Consider the following 19,549-nt stretch of genomic DNA (forward strand, 5'->3'; position numbering starts at 1 on the left):
GAGGCTGCTTATACTATTTTCATTTTGAGGGGGATCATTTTTTCTTTTTGCTGTTCTGATTGGGTAATTTCTGCTTACTTATCTTCCAAATCTCTGATTTGATTTTCGGCTCCCTCTACTCCGATTGATTACCTGTAATGTATTCTTCATTTTAGTGAATATATTCTTCATTTCTGACTCGTTCTTTTTTATGTCTTTTTACCTTTTTATCGAAGTTCTCACTAAGTTCATCTAATCTTCCCCTTAGTTCAGTGAGCATCCTTAAAAGCAGTGTTTTGAACTCCGCATCTGGTAGATTACTTTTCTCCATTTTGTTTCGTTCTTTTTCTGGAGTTTTGCTCTGTTCTTTTATTTGAGACATGCTCCTTCTTTGTCTCCCCATCTTAGCTGATTCCCTGTGTCTCAGAGCTGAGATCCCAAGGCTCGGTAGAGTGTCCTAATGTAGTAGGTGCCCTTTGGGGTCCAGTGGCACAGCCTCCTGATCACCCAAGCTGGGGACTCCAGGTGTATGCCCTGTATGGGCTGTGTGGACTTTGTATACCCTCTCGTTGCAGTTGAGCCTTAATTTCTGTTGGGACCTCAATGGGAGGGATTTACACCTAGGCAAATTGTCTGCAAGGACTGTCAGGAACAACTTGGAGGATTTGCTGTGCAGGGGCCAATCTCGCTCAGCACATGACTTAACTTCAGCAGAGCTCACTGGTTTTGCCCTTTGAGTGTTGCTCATGGAGGGGGTTGTGTAGTGGTGATTCAGTGTGGTCTGAAGATATCCACTGGTTGCACTGGCTCTGGGGCCTCCAAAGGGGTGCATGCCAAGGTCAGCTGCCACTTGTGTCCTGCCTGGGGCCATCCGGCATGATCTACAGAGTAATCTGCAGATGGCTGCTACTTGAATTGGACTTGGAGGTACCAGGAGAGGCCAAGCTGTGAACCAAGGCAAACTGCCACTAATACCAGGTGTGGGGCCACTTAGCAATACGTATGGGGTTCCATGTGGCCAGATGCTGCTTGTTTGAGAGATATTAGGAAAGTCTGAGCCAAGACAAACCATGTCTTGGAAAAACCATGACAAACAGCTTGGGTTAGGATGGAAAGTCAGGTGGGGCAGGGTCTCAGGGAATCACCAGGTCAGGGTGAACTGTGTTAGCTAGGTTGATGGAGACTCGTATATGGTGCCCACCTACCAGCTCTATGGGAAAAGGTCTAAGACACAGAACAATGACCTCTGCCAGGACTTCTGTCTCATAGAAAGCTGCCCCTCTAGCTCTTGCCCTGATACCAGACAATTCCTTCCCTTATGCCCCTGGTATCTTTGGAGCTGCTGTCTCAGTGCTGGTGCTCAAAGCAAGTGAGTCTGAGTAAGTCCGTGGAGGAGAAGGGGCATTTTCAGAGCAACTGCCTATGGCTCCAGAAGCCCTCCTCTCATGCAGCTATAATCCTTGCTGGTTTTTCCAGCCAGAACATATGAGTACTTCTCTTCTGGGCACTGGAACTCTGGGCCAGAGGCCTGATGTGAGGCTTGGACCCCTCACTCCCCAGGGGGCACCTCTGCAGCTGAGATATCCCTCCCAGTTTTCATCTGCCACAGGGGAAAGAGGGCCAGTTCGTTCTGTGTCTTTGTCCCTCCTACCAGTCTCAATGTGGCTTCTTAAATCCTTACTTGTAGGATTTCTGTTAAGCTAGATTTCAGGCTGTTTCAAAGAGAAATTTCTTTTTAAAGTGGAAGTTGTCAGAGGTGCTTCCAACACTGAAAATGGCAATGTTTTTAGCTGGATAGAAACCCAGCAGGCCTTAGGGCAGCTGGGATTTGGTCAGGGGCCTAGGAAACTTTCTGAGATGCAGCCCAGCAGAATAAGCCATCTTGATTAGCTCTCCATCAGCACCCAGGAAAAACCTCAGTCATTTCTATTGCTCTCTGAAACAAGTGTGGTGTGTCTAGGTTGATCTTTAGTTTGTTTTGGTTTTTTTTGGTGGGGCTTCTCAACTTGAACATGCTCCTGGTGTCAGTCCCTTGAGAGATTCAAGAGCTCCAGCTCTTGGGTGAAGGTCACATCTTACCGAAGGAGTATGCCCCTTTATTCACCCAGAAGCCCTTAGGAGTACCTTCTGGAAGCAGATTGGGGGATCTCTGAGGAATGCGAGACTTTTGTGAGTTTAGTGAACACCTATAACCAGGGAGCCTCTGGTTGGTTTACAATTTCAGTGCTTCTGAACATCCATTTCTTGAGATATTTTCTGAGTAATGAACCATGAATTTTGCATGCCCCAGTGAGGCCCAGACAATATTCACCGTTTAATTCCTCATCCCAAGTATATCTTCATATAGTGCAGGAGGCAAAAGACTTAGGTTAGGCTATAATATTAAATTTTTTGATGAGCACGGGCCTGTGAACCAGACAATCACGGTTCGATTCCCAGTCACGGCACATTCCTGGGTTGCAGGCCAGTTCCCGGCAGGGGCCAGTTCCCAGCCAGGGATGCACAAGAAGCAACCATACATTGATGTTTCTCTTCCTCTCTCCTTCCCTTCCCTTCTAAAGATAAATGAATAAAATATTTAAAAAAATAAAAATAAAAATAAAAATAAAAAATATTTTTTGAAACAATAATACCTATTTTTTCATATCCTCAAAGAGTGCCATTGTTATTTTTACATAAATTTTGTTCTGAACAAGACCCAAATTCAAGAAATTTAGTATAAAATGTAAATAATAGTTACATTTCAAATAGTAAGTAAAATGATTGATATAAAAATTATAGTTAGAGCTAGACAATATCATTATGGAGCTGATTAAAGAAAGATAAACACTGATCAATGAGCAATAACTGAGTGTGAAATAATCCTGTTTCACTGGCCAAGTAAAACATAATTATAGTCAATTATCTCTCTATAAAAATTAATTGCAAAATAAATAAAAGTGGAGAAAGTGACAACAGTCTAAAGTGTGGGGCAAAAGTAGATTTACAGATATTTGTATGAAAAATAATACAATAATTCATCCATATACAAGGATAAACTGTTTACAGTTGTACTTACAACTGTAACCCTACCCTATATGTATAAAGTAGGCTATAAATGAAGAATAAACAATCATAAAGAAATGCATTTAAATGTTCACTTAAGAAATGAGAAAAGTTAAGTATATTAAAGTGCATAATTCAACTATTTTATAATATTATAACCATTCAGAGAGAATATTTTTCTGTGCATCCCGTAAAGAGAGTGTCACTACACAAGTAACCATAACTGGGAAACAAACCTTAACTTCTGGGACGTACCAGCAATTGTTCTCTCAGAAAACTGAACAGAGTTTAGACTAGAATCACAACAGAGTGATAATCACTATCTAGTAGCAAGTCTGATTCTTGTGTCAAAGAGGTTCTAAGAGAGAACACGGAGCTCAGCCTCTGGGGTCCAAGTCAGCCTTTGTGAGGGGCTTCGCTCTGCTCACGCACTCAGCCAGTGCCCGAGACCAAGAACCCAATGACTGGCTACCGCTGCTGCTTATGGAACCCGGGAGGAGCTGAGGGTGTCTTGGCTTGACTCATGGTAAGGGGCAGAGACCAGAGTTGCCTGTTTTTCTCTGTGCTTTTCAAATCACTGCATCAGTCACAGATTCATTCATTCAGCAAATATTGATAAAGTACTGCCACGGGTCAGACGCAGTTCTGGGCACCAATGGGCTGTGTCCCAGGGCCCTCACTACGGCTCTGTGGTTCATTGCCATGGCATGACTGCAGTTTGAAACTGGCAGCTCATTGCAAAACCCAAGTTCCAAGGAAAATATACTCAGGAAAGAAAGCGGATTAGGCTCTAAATATATTCTGCCCACATCTTATAGCTTTAAACCTAACTCACATGTCTTGATATGGTTGCTTTAATGTATGGGAATAGTGAGTGAGACATGTCTAATTTTCTGCCTTTTAGGTCATAGTTGGAACTGAGTCACAAAGAGAAAAATATTTTATGTAAAAATGCCTCACAATAGTGAGCCCTCTGTCAGGACTTATTTTTGCTAAGATTTCAATTAAAAGGTCACATTTTAAAATTCAGTAGCCCTAAAGGATTTTTAAATCACAAATTATCTCTGAAGGTCTGGAGGAGAGAATTAATGTTCAGAGTAAGTAAAGAAATGGAAAGTGGCTGAAAAATATAAATACAAACCGACTAAAGTGAAGAGAAAACAAAAGGATGGTTTAAAGGTTTAAAGTCCTCCATAAGCACTTTAAAATATTGATTATTTTCCAATACCATACTACTTTCCAGACATAATTCTATTCAGAAATTGTAGGTGAAAACTTTATTGTTTAGATGTGTTGGTACCTTTCATAAAGCTTAGGAGGATATTTGTATCAGCATAGTCTTTAACAGTCACAGACTGAAAACAACAGAACTAAAAGGAGTTACAGACCTTTACAGAAGGTCATCCAAATAAAGCACAGCTGAAGCACAAACTCAAAACAGTTCTGCAACTAGACTGATCATTTTACCATTGGCCTAATGAGGAAGGGCGGTGGGTCATTGATGAGTTTTCAGAGAATGTTTTGTTTGTTTGTTCGTTTTAAGGAAAGGAAAAACATCTGACCCCTTAAAAATGCTGTACTGGGTTGAAGCTGGAGGACGAGTTAAGTGTTTCTTGTCCAGGCTTTCATTTCATCTCCCTGTCATAGAGAGATGATGCAACTGAAGCCCTTGACAGCCTCAGGCACATAAGCTATTTCATTATTACTGTTATTGTTATTCATATCACAGAATATTTTTATATAACTGAATTTTATTTAAAAATACTTTGTATACTTTTCTGTTTTTTAAAAATATTAGCTATATTGAGTATATAGTCAGGAATAAAGCAATTAAAAGAAAAAAAGAGTCCTTAAGAGCAAATCCACAAGAAGGGATCCTGACATTATTGTGGACCAGAAATTTGAGTGAATTGGTTTCTCTTATAAGTTTATTTGTACAGAAGTAGCAGGCTGCTCTTGTGGCTACAGGTAGGCGGCACTAGCTATCAGGGACATTATCCTGATTAAGTCCTGATTAAACCTCTTGGGCAGGTGAGGGGGTGGGGGGCAGGTGTCACTAAGTACACTCTGCACACTTCCTCCAGCCCGAGGGTAGAAGTGGACACTCTCACTGACATCCTTGGAATTCTACATGCAAAAGTGATAATATGTAAAGCCAGTACCCCTGGGGCCACCTGTCCAGCAAAAATGCCTGTTGAACAGTCACTTTTCCTGGGAACTGAGTGCCTGGGCCTCATTTCTCCATCATTAGATGAGAGGAAGACAGTCATGTCTGGTCCCCCTTTAGACAGAAATTCCAAGAATCAACTAAGCAGTATGTGTGGCCTCAGACAAAATCTGTCTAGCTTTGCTACATTTATTAGTGATATCCTGGGTGGATTCTTAGAACCGTGAGGTAAAAAGGAGTCTGGGAGGCTCCCACCCTGCCTGTCTTCAAGGAGGGCTGCAACCAGGCCACACAATCTCAGGGCTGACTCTTCTTGGCTTCCCTGTGTGACTTACTTATGACTCTAAAACCCAGTGGCATCAGTAAGATCCTTCTGTCTGTCTCTAAATCTTCCCCCTCTTCAACCAGATCTCTCCTGGGGTTTCTTTTAAATGGGTTCCTTAGTCTTCTTTAGATTTCCACCAACTTCTTTGTATTCAATTCAAGTTTAGGAGCTCTACACTCAACGCTTCCCCTAATAGCTGCTAAGCAGTTTCAAGTGGAGTAAAAGGCAGTTTGTATCCTCAGTGCCACATAAAAGTGATTCTAGGCAGAGGGAGTATTTAGCTGTAGAGGGAAAATAGGGGCTGCCATGTCCAAGGAAACTGAGATCAAAATTCCCCTCCAGAGTCTACCTGCTGGTGACCATGGGTAAGTCACTTGCTCTGCTTTGCCTCAGTCTTTCACAGGTAGCAAAAGAAATATGAATGCTTCATAAGGTTACTGTGAGGAATAAATGTGATAGTATGTATAAAGTGTTTGGTTTATGTTGTATATGTTTTTCATACAAAATTGGCTTAAATACAAATCAGTTACTTCATCTGGTATTCAATGGAAGAAATGTGGTCTGTTCCAAAGCTGTAGGAAAAAAATGATAATGGATTTATTGAAAAAACAGAACTGTTCTGTACTCTAAGAGATGTTCAAGAGTAATTTTAACAATGTTTATTTTTTTGCTTTAAGTGCTGGCTTAAGATTTAACTTCCCTGGGTTAGAGTTTACCTTACAATTTTATAGTTCTCAGCAGTTCCAATAACTCATTTTTTTTAAGCTTAGTGATTTTGGAACCATTGCCCGAAAGATAAATCACTTACCACTTACAGTCCTCAAGGGGGTATTACCTGATTTAGAAATATCTCCTTCAATCCCCAGAAATCCCTGTGAAATAGGAGGGGAGGAAAATTTGTGAGCAGTGTTTGAAGTCATCAGTGCATGAGAGATAAAAGGCATATCCCCAGGTTTTAAGAACAAAGTAAAAAATGTGTTGCAAAAGAGACAATGTCCCTTAGATCTAATAACCCATAAATAAAGAAAAAAAAACCTTAGGGTGTTTCCATATGTTCATCAAGGTAAATAACAGGTAACAACTGTTTGTAATAGGTCGGGCCCTGTTCTAAGCAGATTACACACACCGAGGTATTTAATCTCCCCACAATGTTATGGACAAGTACTGCTTCCATGCTCACGTTCTACATAAGGAGGCTCGGCCACAAAGAGATGATCGAGTAATTTCCCCGAGGTTTTCTAGCGCTTGCGGCAGAGCTGGGCTTCAAGTCAGGCAGCAGGTTCCAAAGAGGCCACACTCTTTGCCCCTGTACCATGCCGCTTCTCTATTTGTTCCCCTAACTTGGGAGGCAGTGCGCTATAGTAGTTAAATACACATATGTTGGTGTCCAAGAGATTCATCTTTTAATCCTGGGTCCACCACTTAGTGGAGAAGCAGGAGAGGGCAAGTGATTACCTTCCCTGCTTCCTTCATCTCAAACCCTGGCTGGTAAAGAAACTGAGGTCTAAAAGATTAAGATACTTAAAATAGAAATCATGTTCTGTTCCCAAACACGGAGTTGTTTTGCCGCCTTCTGAGTCAGCTTGCTGTAGTCAAATCATCATGCATTCAGAAAGCGTCCTGTACCTCAGCTGTCTCAGACATATGAAGCGGTGGGGTTTTTAAAAAGTAATTGCTAAGTATACATGAACAAGGCAGTGTGAGTTACGGAGAAAATGAGTGCATTAACACTTTGAGTTAACACTAATTCAAATAAGATAAATTCTTTCTACTTCCTCTGATGTGGTGCGTGCTCTTCATGATCACCTAAAGCGTACTTTTTATAACAATCGAACAGCTAAGCAGCTAGTAAGAGCAGCTACCACGTGTGGAGCACTGATTTTGTGCTAGGAGCTTTACTTGAATTATCTCATTCAGTTTCTCAGTGAGGCTGAGAGGTACCTTTACCCCTATTTGTGATGGGACAAAAATTAAGGCACTGAGAGGTCTCCAGCAAGTAGCTTCCGTTCACATGGAACCTAAAGTGGTGAGGTGGTATTAAACGGAATCATTCAGATGCCCACATGAGTGTATTGGACCACAATCCTCTAGAGCCTCCCAAAGAATAGAGAAAGGCAAAATTATGTTTATAGCTTTGGACCTGCTACATAGCAGCTTTAAAGGCCAGTGTCTCATGTCTATCCAATAACTGTTTCATTACAAAATCTGCAAACTTGTTGGTTCCCCCAAATTCCCAAATTAATCTCTAAACTGGCAGATTCCATACTCTGATCCTCTCTCTAAAAAAAAAAAACCCTTCGAACTGAAAAAAAAAGAGAGGCTTATTTATGGCTCTCTCAAAAACTCTTATGCAGACAAAAGGCAAATCAACTGACACCTTTCTTCAAATGGGGACAAAAGATTAGCTTTGATTAACTCAACCTCTGGCTCTGAGTTATTTCACAGTAGCAAGGGCAAAAATTCTTGGCTGTGTTAATTACTTTTGGATGAAATACCAAGTTTTATAGAAATCATGCCCAGATTGTTTTGTTTCTGCTACATTAATACAACTAATTTATCAGCAGAGTGAGCAAGCCATTCTTGCAACAGAGCCAGGCTCCCTTTGATAGAACAGCCACCACAAGCTGTTCCCGGGAATCTGGGAATGGGGTGTATTAGTCTGTCTTATGCGTATTTTAATTTTGAATTCAGTTGGCCACCAACAAGTATATGATTATAACAGATGTTTAACACAGCAGAAAACCTAGTCACAGGACATCAGTCTAGGTTCTTGCTGGTTTACCTTTCAAACATGGTTTTCTTCCTAAATTACCTAAAACATGATTTTCTTCCTTGTGTGGCCTGTTCACTAACTAAAATAAGTGACCGAGGGAAGAAAACACAAATGAACCAGCCCATGGTGGAAATAGGAGCCAAAGCAAATGATCTTAGCTTCAGCAGCTCATATTTTCCCTCCCTCTAGGAGGCACACACGCAAATGGGTCAGATCCAGTTGCCCTGTGTGTGTAGACAGCCAGTAGCAATTCTCTAGCTGACAAAACTGACAAAGGAGACCTACATGGCAAAGATGTCTGAAAGGGGGTGGTAAGAGAGATTGTCCCTTCCTCCAATTGTTCAAGAGGTACCACTTCTCTATTGAGTAAACAAACAAACAAACAAAAAACCCCGCATCAACGTGGTTGTATATATTGCTGAACTGGTTCTGTGCTGGGGCTGTGCTGCCCAGCATGGTCCAGGACCTCCAGGCTCTTGACTCATGCAGGAAAGAATTCAAGAACAAGTCTGAGTGAGAGCAAAATCGAGTTTCATTTACGTAGAAAAAGAAAGAGGCTAGGATTCGGGTTATCTGGTTGCAAGTCTCATAGGACCACTGTGAGAGAAGTGAAAGTACATATCCGAGTGGAAGTGAGCAAGCTCCAAGTGAGTCGTGTGTGTGGCCAGTCAGTTCTTGAAATTTTATGTTTCCAAGGGTGGCCTATTTCTGAATTTGCTGAACCAAATTCTGGCTCCACCTTCTGGTTGGGAAGAAGGCTCTTATTCTTACTGTGGTCTGTTTTGGAAGTGTCAATGCATTTGTTCCCTTGGTGGGGGGAAGGGTGTCACTTGCGATGTCACTTTTAACGATGGTGTAATGAGATTTGAGGTGGGTCTTTGGTCAATTTTCCCTCCATCTTGGATTGATCTGGTTTTAGCTAGTCATTATAGTTGACTTCTTTACCACTGCAGGCATCTCCTGTCATAAACTATTTTCCTTTGGGCATGGATAGGAGGCAGAGTTCAGGTTGTAACAGGGAGCAGCCAAGGACGGGGCCCAAATGGAGATTTGTAATGGGGTCCAGAACTTAGGTTGTCCGGGAAATACAAGAGAAAAAAATATATATGATGTCCTCACCACCCCCACCAATCTGAGCTGGGAGATGGAACACATGGAGCAGGGCCATTGAGAGCTGTTTTGCACAGCAACGGCTTTGCAGCTAACCTCTGGCAGGGTCATTTAATATATCTATAACCTTTAACTGGTTTCATAGATATGTTAAATAGCTGTGGCCATGCTCTGAGCCAAAAGGATGGGAGTGACTTCAACCCCTGATGTAGCTGGGAAGCAAGTCCCCCTGGTTACAGCACCTGTGTGAGAGCTCGGAGATGATTGGCTCCATGCCATGGCGCCATGTCTGCCTGGACTTACTATGGCAGCCAGTAAAGCTGGAAGGATACAAGAATGCTGGCAGGTGTAAGTGATTGTGGGTGGAATAAAAAATAGGGCTGCAAAGGAAGACTGGCGCAGGGATTTAAACCCAGATGCTGCAGCCTGGACGGGAATCACCACGTGGCTTGGGCAGAGGTTGGGACCACACGGCTTTGGCAGAGTCAGGACCATGCTGCTTTGGGGTGATCCCTTTTGCCACATGGCTTGGGAAGCAGGACAGACTTTGCCTGGATGAAGAGGGATGAAAGGACTCTTGCTGGTGGGCCACGAGAAGGTGCCACATGGTTTTGGATTAACTGGAGATCATGGTGGCGACACAGCTGATGGTACTGGGAGCCTGAACCATGGGACTTCTACTTTTTTTTTTGAGATATGGTACCCCAGACTGGGCAGAGAGGCAAGGAAGTACTGTGTGTGTTTGTGGGTATTCTAAAGAACTTTATTATTTTAATGAAGACATTAAGTCATTACTCTAAGTCTGTATAACTTTTCAATAAATAATTCCTTTCCTTCTCACCAGTCTCTGGCATTGAGAGACGTCTTTCCTCTGGCAGAGGGCAAAGTGAACCTAGTACAGGGGGAAGCCCCTGGAGAAAAAGCAGGGATTCTTTTGGTAATAGTATATTGTTCACCCCAACACCCTGCTGCCCCAGGTCTGTTCTGTAACAAGGTGAGAAGACTTAGCTTCTTATCAGCCCGTGATGTCCACTTCTACTTTCTCATTCCACTTATTGGGACTTTTCCCCTAACTTCTTTCTATCCTGCCCTGTATATAGCCCTCGAACACTTTCCCTATAAAAGATCTACCACTAGGTAAACTTTACAAAGTATATATGGTACATTATCCTGACAAATCGGGATTACTTGTTTAAAGAGTAAATTGATCTTTAGGACTAAGGTAAGGATGTCCACTCTAGCTATAATGACAGCTATAATGACATTTCTGAGCTACATTGATGTGTTATTGTTTCCTGTGGATCAGGGTTGACTGAATTGTACACATGTGTCCTAGAAGGAGCAGGAGAAATTTTCCAGAGTCAGGACCAGAGGGAATGAGAAGAGGAGCTGCCAGCTGCAGGAAGGAGAGACAGACCCAGGGGCGTACATGCATTAAAATGTAAAGTTCTCCTTCAGCTGGTCCTGGGTGTGAAACTCTTGAATAAATCCTACTTAAACCATGGAGAAAAACAAAGGCCTCTCCGACAAAGGAAAAGCCATGAAAATTCATCTAAAACACAGTATATGGACCACTTCTCAAATGTGGCTTTTAACAATCCACCCAGTATGACTAGTTGTTCAGCTCCTTTGAGAGTCATCCTAAAACCTCTTTTGTTTCTTGATCTGTACAGAAAAATGAATTTTAAATGACAATCTGACATGTTAAAAACACCAATCTCAGGTTTAACTGAAATTATTCCATGCCCCTGTGAAGCATAATAATCCATTTTGTTTTATCTCGACTCTTGAAGGGCAGAATAGGCAGGATTTGTTGTTAAAGGACTCCAACTCCTTTTATCTTGTCAGGAGCAAAGGGATAAGGGAAGCTGAGATTTGTAGTATTTCCAGCTAGTAGTTGAGCACTTGAAAAGGTACCTTACATTGGGTGAGGCCCCAAACAGAGCAATCCCCATTATATCCTGCCCCTTAGACATGATGTAGCTTCCCCCACCAAAGGAGTTCAAGCCCAGCCCCTTGTGAATGAACTGAAATGACTAAGTTATGCCAAAATGTCCAAGTCACATGTCCCCTTGGAGACAGCAGAGGTGTGGCTTTGCCCTCCTCCTCTAGCCTCTCCACCCCATGCTGCAGAGTCCCAATTACTGTAGAAGAAACAAAGAAACACTCTACTTGCTCGTGGCAGTGGGGTGAGACAGGGAAGGACACTTCCACACAGAGAAGCCTCTTTCCAAAGATGAGACCTGCCTGCTGTCTACCTGCAGCAGAGGATCTGTTGCAAGACATTCAATTCATGAGGCTTTTGCATTCATCTCCTTTAAGTCTCACCATAAGCCTCAAGTGAGGGAGGCAGGTACCCAGCTAAGGCCATGCATACAATGTAAATATAATGAGGTTCATGCTCTGGAGTGAGTGATGTGCATTTTAGTGGGCACATAGAAGGGAAATTGAGACAGAAAATTGGAAACGAGATTGCTGTTAGCATTGCTATCCTAGGAAGAGGTCGAGTTTGGACCTAAGGATTCAGTCTTGGAAAGGAGATGGGGGTTGGGACTGGGCTGGGGGTGTTTCATACTAGTAAAATGATTTGCTGTATCATATTTTAGCAATCAGTGTACATAAGTTTTTCTGTATACCCACTTCATTTTTTAAAAGTATTTCAAGTACTTTCCCATAAATTGTTTCCCATAAAACATAAGCATAAGAAGTAGTATCAAACTTATGTTGGCAGTGCTGAATTCACTTTTTAATTCTTTAGATGAACTATTGAATATGTCAACAGAATATTTATAAAATATATGTAAGTCATGGTTCTCATCCCTGGAAACTTAAAAAGATTCTCTTATAAAAATTTTCAAGCAAACACGAACATGAAGAGAATGATATAGTGAACCCCTAACCACCCACCTCCATCAATAATCAATTCAATAACCAACTGGCCAGTCTTGTTCCATGTGACCCCTACCTCCTTCCTCATTTTAAAGGAAATTCCAGATTTTATATAATTTCATCCACAAATACTTTAAAATGTACCTCTAAAAGACAAGGACTTGTTTTAAACATGATACCAGAGTCATATCTAAAATTAATAATAATTCCTTAATATCAGTAAGCATCTAATCTATGTTCAGATTTACCTAGAGACTTTTATAACAAATACAGATAGATGCTGTTCTGGTTTTTGATCGCTGTGTGAATTTTTAAAATAACAGCCTATTATTATCTCTCATTTGGGAAGATTTTCAATTATTGAGTCAATTTCTTTAGAAGGGTTCAGTTACATCATTTCTTCTTGAGTCAGTTTTGATAAGTTATAATTTTCTAGGAATTTGTCTATTTTTTCTAACTTAAAATTTATTACTATGGGGTCATTCATGATGTACTTTTATAATGTCTATGGTATCTATAGTCATGTTTCCTTTTTTTATTCCCAATATTATTTATTTGTGCCTCTTTCTTTTGTTTTTTATCAGTCTTACTACAGGTTTGACAATTTAATTAATCATCTTAAAGAATCAACTTTTGGATTTGTTAATTTTTATAATTGTAAGTTTGTTTTATGATTTTGTTTTCTGCTTTTATCTGTGTTATTACTTCCATTTTCTTTGAATTTATTTTGTTGTTCTTTTACTAATTCATCAAGTTGAATTTTTTTTTTGCTAATATGTAGCCTTTAAAAAAATTCCTAATAAGTTCAACAAAAGCTCTATATCTCTTTAATTATTGTGTTAGCTGTGTACCAAAAGTGTTGATATGTGGAATTGTCATTATTGTATAGTTCAAAATTTTTGTTAATTTCTGTTATAATATCTTCTCTAAAGAATTGATTACTGTTTAGAAGTATAGTTCTTTATTTTTAAATATGGGATATTTCAGGTTATTATTTTTTAAGATTTTATTTATTAATTTTTAGAGAGAAGGTAAGGGAGGGAGAAAAAGAGAGAAGCATCAATGCGAGAGAGCATCATTGATTGGTTGCCTCTTGTATATGCCTCGACTGGGGATTGAACCTGAAATCCATGCATATACCTTTACTGGGAACAAAATCAGCAACTGATACCCAACCAACTGAGCCACACTGGTCAAGGCTTTCTAGTTATTATTTTCTTGATAGTTTCTAAGCTATGTGGTCTGTCTGAAAATACCATTTCATTGACACTAGGTGAATCTTGCTTTATAGACTAGTATAAGGATATTTTTTATGATAACTATGTTTTTTCTCCACTCATTAGCATTTATCTTTACAATCCCCTGGCAGATAATGAATATTTCTACTTCATTCTTCCATTGAGAGTGTACCCTTTGGGTTCTAGCGTTACTCTTGGTTCAACTCTGGATTGTGTTTTCTCTTCCCTAGTCCTAGAAGGTGGTACGTATCAAAGTTCTTACTCACACAGTTCAATACATGCACTCAAGATGAAAGTAACATTAGTGTTCTCTTTTCTCCAAATGCTACCCTTTAGTTTTTGACCTTTGCATTCCTTGTCATCTATTCTACCCAGTTTGGATTTAAGAAGACTTTTAAAAGATAAATATTATCCAGTAATTTTTCATCTATTATGAACATAGTTTGCTGTACATCCATCAGTGAGTCTAGGGACTTCTGGTCAAGATGGCAGCATAGGTAAACACAGCTTGCTTCCTTGTATAACTACATCAAAATTACAACTAAACTATAGAATAACCATCACTCAGAAACATCAGAAAATGAGTTGAATGGAAGTCTGAGAACCATGGAATTAAGGAAACCATATCAATCCAGACTGGTAGGAAGGGCAGACTGTGGAACAGGTTAGTCCCACATCCATCTATAGTGGATAAAAAGTCATGAGGGATATCTCAGGAGCAAGAAGTCCAGGCCCCACACCAGGCCCCTGAGTTCAGGTTTCCAGTGCCAGGAAGATAAGTCCCCATGACTTCTGGCTGCAAAAAATCAGCTGGAATTGACTCGGTGGAAGAAACTCCTGGAGTCCCAAGCAGTTCCTGTTAAAGAACCCACACACAGACATACTCAGACTCATTTTCTCTGAGCTTCAGCACTGGGGTAGAAGCTGAAAAGGCACCAGTGGCATCCAGGAAGGAACTGAAGTGTTTGGCATCAAGGTAAGAGCTGGGGGACAGCTTTCTCCCAGACAGAAGGGTAGGCAGAAGCCATTGTCCCTTTTCTGAACCCTCCCTCCAACAGGGTCACACAACCAGCAGGCAGGTACCATATGTGAGAGTCCATCAACCTGGCTACCACCACTCGTCCCACCCTGGAGAGCCACTGAGACTGTCCCACCCAGATTATGGGCCTAATATAGTGGCCCTAATTATGGGCCAAGCTGTTAATAGTGACTTTTCCATATGAATGGCTGCTGTTGGCTCATGCTTCACCACTTTCTAAATCCTCTCAAACAAGTGACAGCCAGACACAGTGAGCCTCCAGCCTCCATACCTCTCTCTAGCCAAGGAGACCCTGACCCAGCACTAGCAGCAACCAGCCTAGATTCACAACATGGTTTTACCTGGGAATCTCCAAGTCCAGCACAAGAAGCAGCCACCTCAGATTGCTTTATAGCTAAGGCAGGGTGACCCTGGGCAAAACACAGGTAGGGGCTGACCATGTCATGCACCACCCAGGACACCCCAGAGCCTGGGCACCCAGTGGATGGCTATAGACCACATTGGAGCACCACCATATTGCCCCTGCACAGCTGATCCTCCACAGAAGGCAGAGGTTTGTGGTAAGTGGTCACACCCAGTCTTTGCAGCTTACTGGCCTGGGTAAATCCCTCCCGTTGACCTGCCATCAGTGACCAAGGCTCAACTACAAAAGGAGTATTGTACTTAGCCCACATGAAGGGCACACCTCAAGTACCTCGCTTGGGTGATAGGGGAGGCTGTACCACTGGACCCTATAGGACATCTACTACATTAGGCCATGCTACCAAGACAGGGAGTCAAAGCAGCTCTACCTAAAACATAGACACCAGCACAGGGAGGCTGCCAAAATGAAGAGACAAAGAAACATGGCTCAGATGAAAGAACAGATCAAAACTCCAAAAAAGGACTAAACAAAATGGAGATAAGCAATCTATCAAATGCAGAGGCCAAAACACTGGTTATAAGGATGCTTGTGAAAGTTAGTGAGGACCTCAACATCATAAAAAAGATACAATCAGTAATTAAGGAAATAGTAATTGAAATAAAGAAAAATTTAGAAGGAAATAGAATTGGAGGAAGCCAAAAATTAAATCAATAACTTGGAACATAAGGAAGCAAAAACAACCAATCAGAACAACAAGAAAAAAAAAAAAGAATCCCCCCCCCCCACACAAAATGAGGACTGTGTAAGCAGTCTCTGTAACAACTTCAAGGTCCAACATCATAGTGGTGTCAGAAGGAGAGAAAGAGCAAGAAACTGGAAACTTATTTCAAAAAATAATGAAAGAAAACTTCTCTAATTTGGTGAAGGAAACAGACATCAAATCTAGCAAGCACAGGGAGTCCCAAACAAGACTAATGCAAAGAGCCCCACTCCAAGACACATCATAATTAAAATGCCAAAGGTTAAAGATAGATTCTTAAATGCAGCAAGAGGAAAGCAGTTAGTTATTTACAGGGGAGTTCCCATAAGACTGTCTTCTGATTTCTCCAAACAAAATTTGCAGGCTAGAGGGGATTGGCAAGAAACATTCAAAGTCATGAAAAGTAGGGATCTATAGCCAGGATTGCTCTACCCAGCAAAGCTATCATTTAGAATCAAAAAGCAGATAAAGATCTTCCTAGACAAGTAAAAACTAAAGGAGTTGATCATCACCGAACCATTATAAGAAATGTTAAAAGGACTTATTTAAGAAAAAGAAGATCAAAATTATGAACAATAAAATGGCAAAAAATAGATATCTATCAACTGAAACTAAAAAACAAACTAAGCAACAAGAAGAACAGAGACAGAATCATGGATACAGAGAGTATTTTGATGGTTGCCAGATTCGAGGGGTGTGTGAGAGAATGAGTGAAGAGGTGAGAATGTGTGAGAGAATGTGTGAGAGAATGAATGAAGAGGATGAATAAGTACAAATAGGTAGTCACAGAATAGCCATGGGATGTAAAATATAGAAAATGACATAGCCAAATAACTTATACATGCATAACACATGAACATGAACAATGGTGTGGAGATTGCCTGAGAGAGTGGGGTGTGCTGGGTAAAGGGGAACAAAGGGGGCAAAATTGGGACAACTGTAATAGCATAATCAAAATATAATTGAAAAATAGGAGTTTCTATTGGCAAATCATTTAATTGTTGTTGAATTCCTGTAACATGTGGTGTGTGATATGTTCAAGGAAATTAAGGGTGTGCCATTTCTTGAAGAAATCACCATTTAGGGGAAAATGTAACACAAAATATGTAAAATAGATGTTCACAAATATTTACCAAACATCTAATAAATAAATACACACTAAAAAGAGAAAAATTATATATATTTTAAGTTCCATTCAAAGCAAAAAATATAGCTAATGGATCCTAATAATTCCCAAATTGACCCCCACATGTTCACCATAAAGATACATAGAAAGATTAATAGCAGCATTTATTCCATCAAAACTTGAAGGAAAAAAAGAATCAATAAAGACTTACCAGTGGTAGGATAGATAAATAAATTGTGGAATACTACATATCAATGAGGATTAATAATCTGTAACCACATGCAACTATATAAATGTATTTCATAATTACAATGTTGAATGAGAGAAGCTCAATACAGTACTATACAAATATGTGTGATTTCATTTATATGAAGTGCAAAAACAGACAAAACTAATTTTGTGTTGCTATTCAGTGATTGTTACCCTTGAAAGAAGGTTAGCAAGAGGGATGGCACAAGCAGACTTCTGGGGACCAAGTCAGGTTCTATTTCTTTATCTCAAAACTTGTTACGTAGGTGTGTTCATTTTGGAAAAATCAATGGAAATGTATACTTTTTGCATATACAGTTTCTGTATATATACTGCAATAAAATATATTGTAAAAAATCTAAAATAAAATATTAAAAAGAATAAATTTATTTAAGAAATAAAATGCTGACCTGATGTTGCTCTTGCATTGAAACAAACAAACAAACAAACAAAAACTGGTTGTACTGACAAAGTGTTAATGTAATGAAATTGTAGCTGTTTAATGACTTCTTGCTGAAAGCCTTGACCCTGAGAAGAGGAAATAGAAACAACAGAAATAGTTTGTCTTCTAAGTGTAGGAAAAGACGGCTTCCCCCAACTAGGTTGTGCCACGGAGTTAGGAAGCACCCCTCACATCAGGACATCAGAGGTCGGAGCTGGGCGTTGATCTTACTCTTTGGCAGTGATCCTTCCCCCTTTCACTCCAAGCCTGTTTCTTCATCTGCAGAGAGGGAACACAGACCTACCAGCCTGTCTGGCACCTGGTAAGTCATCTTTTATTTTGACTCTTCGTAATATTATTGGAATATTGTTGAATGCCAAGTGTGGTCTCAGTTTACCTTTATTTAATTTTCACAGTGGCTCATCATCCGCATGCAGCTGCTTCCCTGGGAACCCTGAATTACTCTTCTGTTTCTACCACAACAAAAAATCTAAGTGGCGTCCGTTCCCTGCCCTTGCTCTTTTTGTAAAATCTTTGCTACCGCTTGAGGCATCCTGATGCTCCTAAGAAATGTGGCAGGTCTTTTCCTTCTAGATCTGTGGTATGTCTTGGGCCAAAGAATCCCAAATTCTCTAAGGAAAAATTACAACTTGGTTTGCTTGTCCACACTTGTCAGTAAATTCCTGGATTCTTTACAAGGAGAATGTCAGTTCTTCATTTTAAATTATGCCCTTATTTTAAACATGGGTTATCTCTTATTCTGTTGTTTGTCAGGATTCCTACGTTCTTCATTTTAACCTCATTTTCTGCATCGTAGGTTTCCATTCTGAGATGGAGATAAATCATGCTGTTCAAACCTGTTTTGTCAGGTACATTAGTCACCCTCTTCTCTTCAATGGGCTTTTACATCCGTTCATTCCTTTCTCATACAAAATATGTGGCCCACTCCTATGTTCTATTTCTTTTTAACATTTGATGTATTTTTCTCTACAACATCACCGTTGACTTATTAGAAATTATTTGAATTAGGGGGACATCAGAATTTCTACTTTACATTATTTCTTTGCATTTCTTGGCATTTCATTTCCTCCCAACCGCCCCCCCCCCCCCAAGGAAATAAACACCTGCAATGACCCCTAACGGGTTTTCTCATGCCTTGCATCCCAGGAGTAGGCAGGTCCCTTCCTCAGGGCAGAGATGACCTGATTTCACATATCAGGTAATCCATAGGTAAACCACGTGATTATTTCGTTCTGGTGAGATATAGAGGGGAATTAATTCTGAAGGAAAATTTTTAAAAACTGCACAAACTTTTATACTCTTAAGACAAGATGTTGAGAGAAACTTATTCTTCAAAAACATGCATCTTCCCTGAAGACTCAGTTATTCTGAAGTGAATTTAAATTGGGATTCTTTTTTTTACTTTAAAATTAGAGTTAAGATAGAAACTATGGAGTCATGTGGAGACATTCGCTACTGCCATTTCTGTTACTTCGGTCATAAGACAGCAGTGATGTAACGTAACTTTCTTTGCATTTGGGGTTTGTTTTGACAACAGTCTTGATGGTGTTTTTGGAAAGATAAGAGATTGCTGCATTCCTCTTCCCCCTAGGCAAGCGTTTGGAGGCTATCATGATTTAAACAGTGAACTGTTTTCTCTCCATTAAGGGAGCTCACAGTCCTTCCTAGGGGTCTGGTCTGCCACTCTCCTGAGTTTCAGTGTGCGCTCCGTTGGAAGTGGACTCTGAGACAGACAGAGATTGGAGAGCCAGAGTTGGATCAGGGCATGGTCTTGGAGTTACCACCTGTATATAAAAAGGGAACAGAGCAGAAACAGGCTGAGAGATTTGTTGAACTGTGACAACAGTATGTTGGTGCTGGCTTGCATGGAAATTGGCAAGTGCTATAACTCAGGGCTATCCCCTCCTCCTGAGAGCCCACTTACAAGCCCATTTCTGGCTGCAGTGCAACCTCAAATAGGGTCTCTACTGAAGCTGCAAAGTGTTTGAGAGCTGGGGTGGCTCTTCTGAGTTGTAGAATCTG

The sequence above is a fragment of the Sturnira hondurensis genome, unplaced genomic scaffold (genome assembly GCF_014824575.4).
Source record: "Sturnira hondurensis isolate 20B ecotype Veracruz unplaced genomic scaffold, ASM1482457v3 Scaffold0015596, whole genome shotgun sequence".
In the NCBI taxonomy this organism is placed as follows: domain Eukaryota; kingdom Metazoa; phylum Chordata; class Mammalia; order Chiroptera; family Phyllostomidae; genus Sturnira; species Sturnira hondurensis.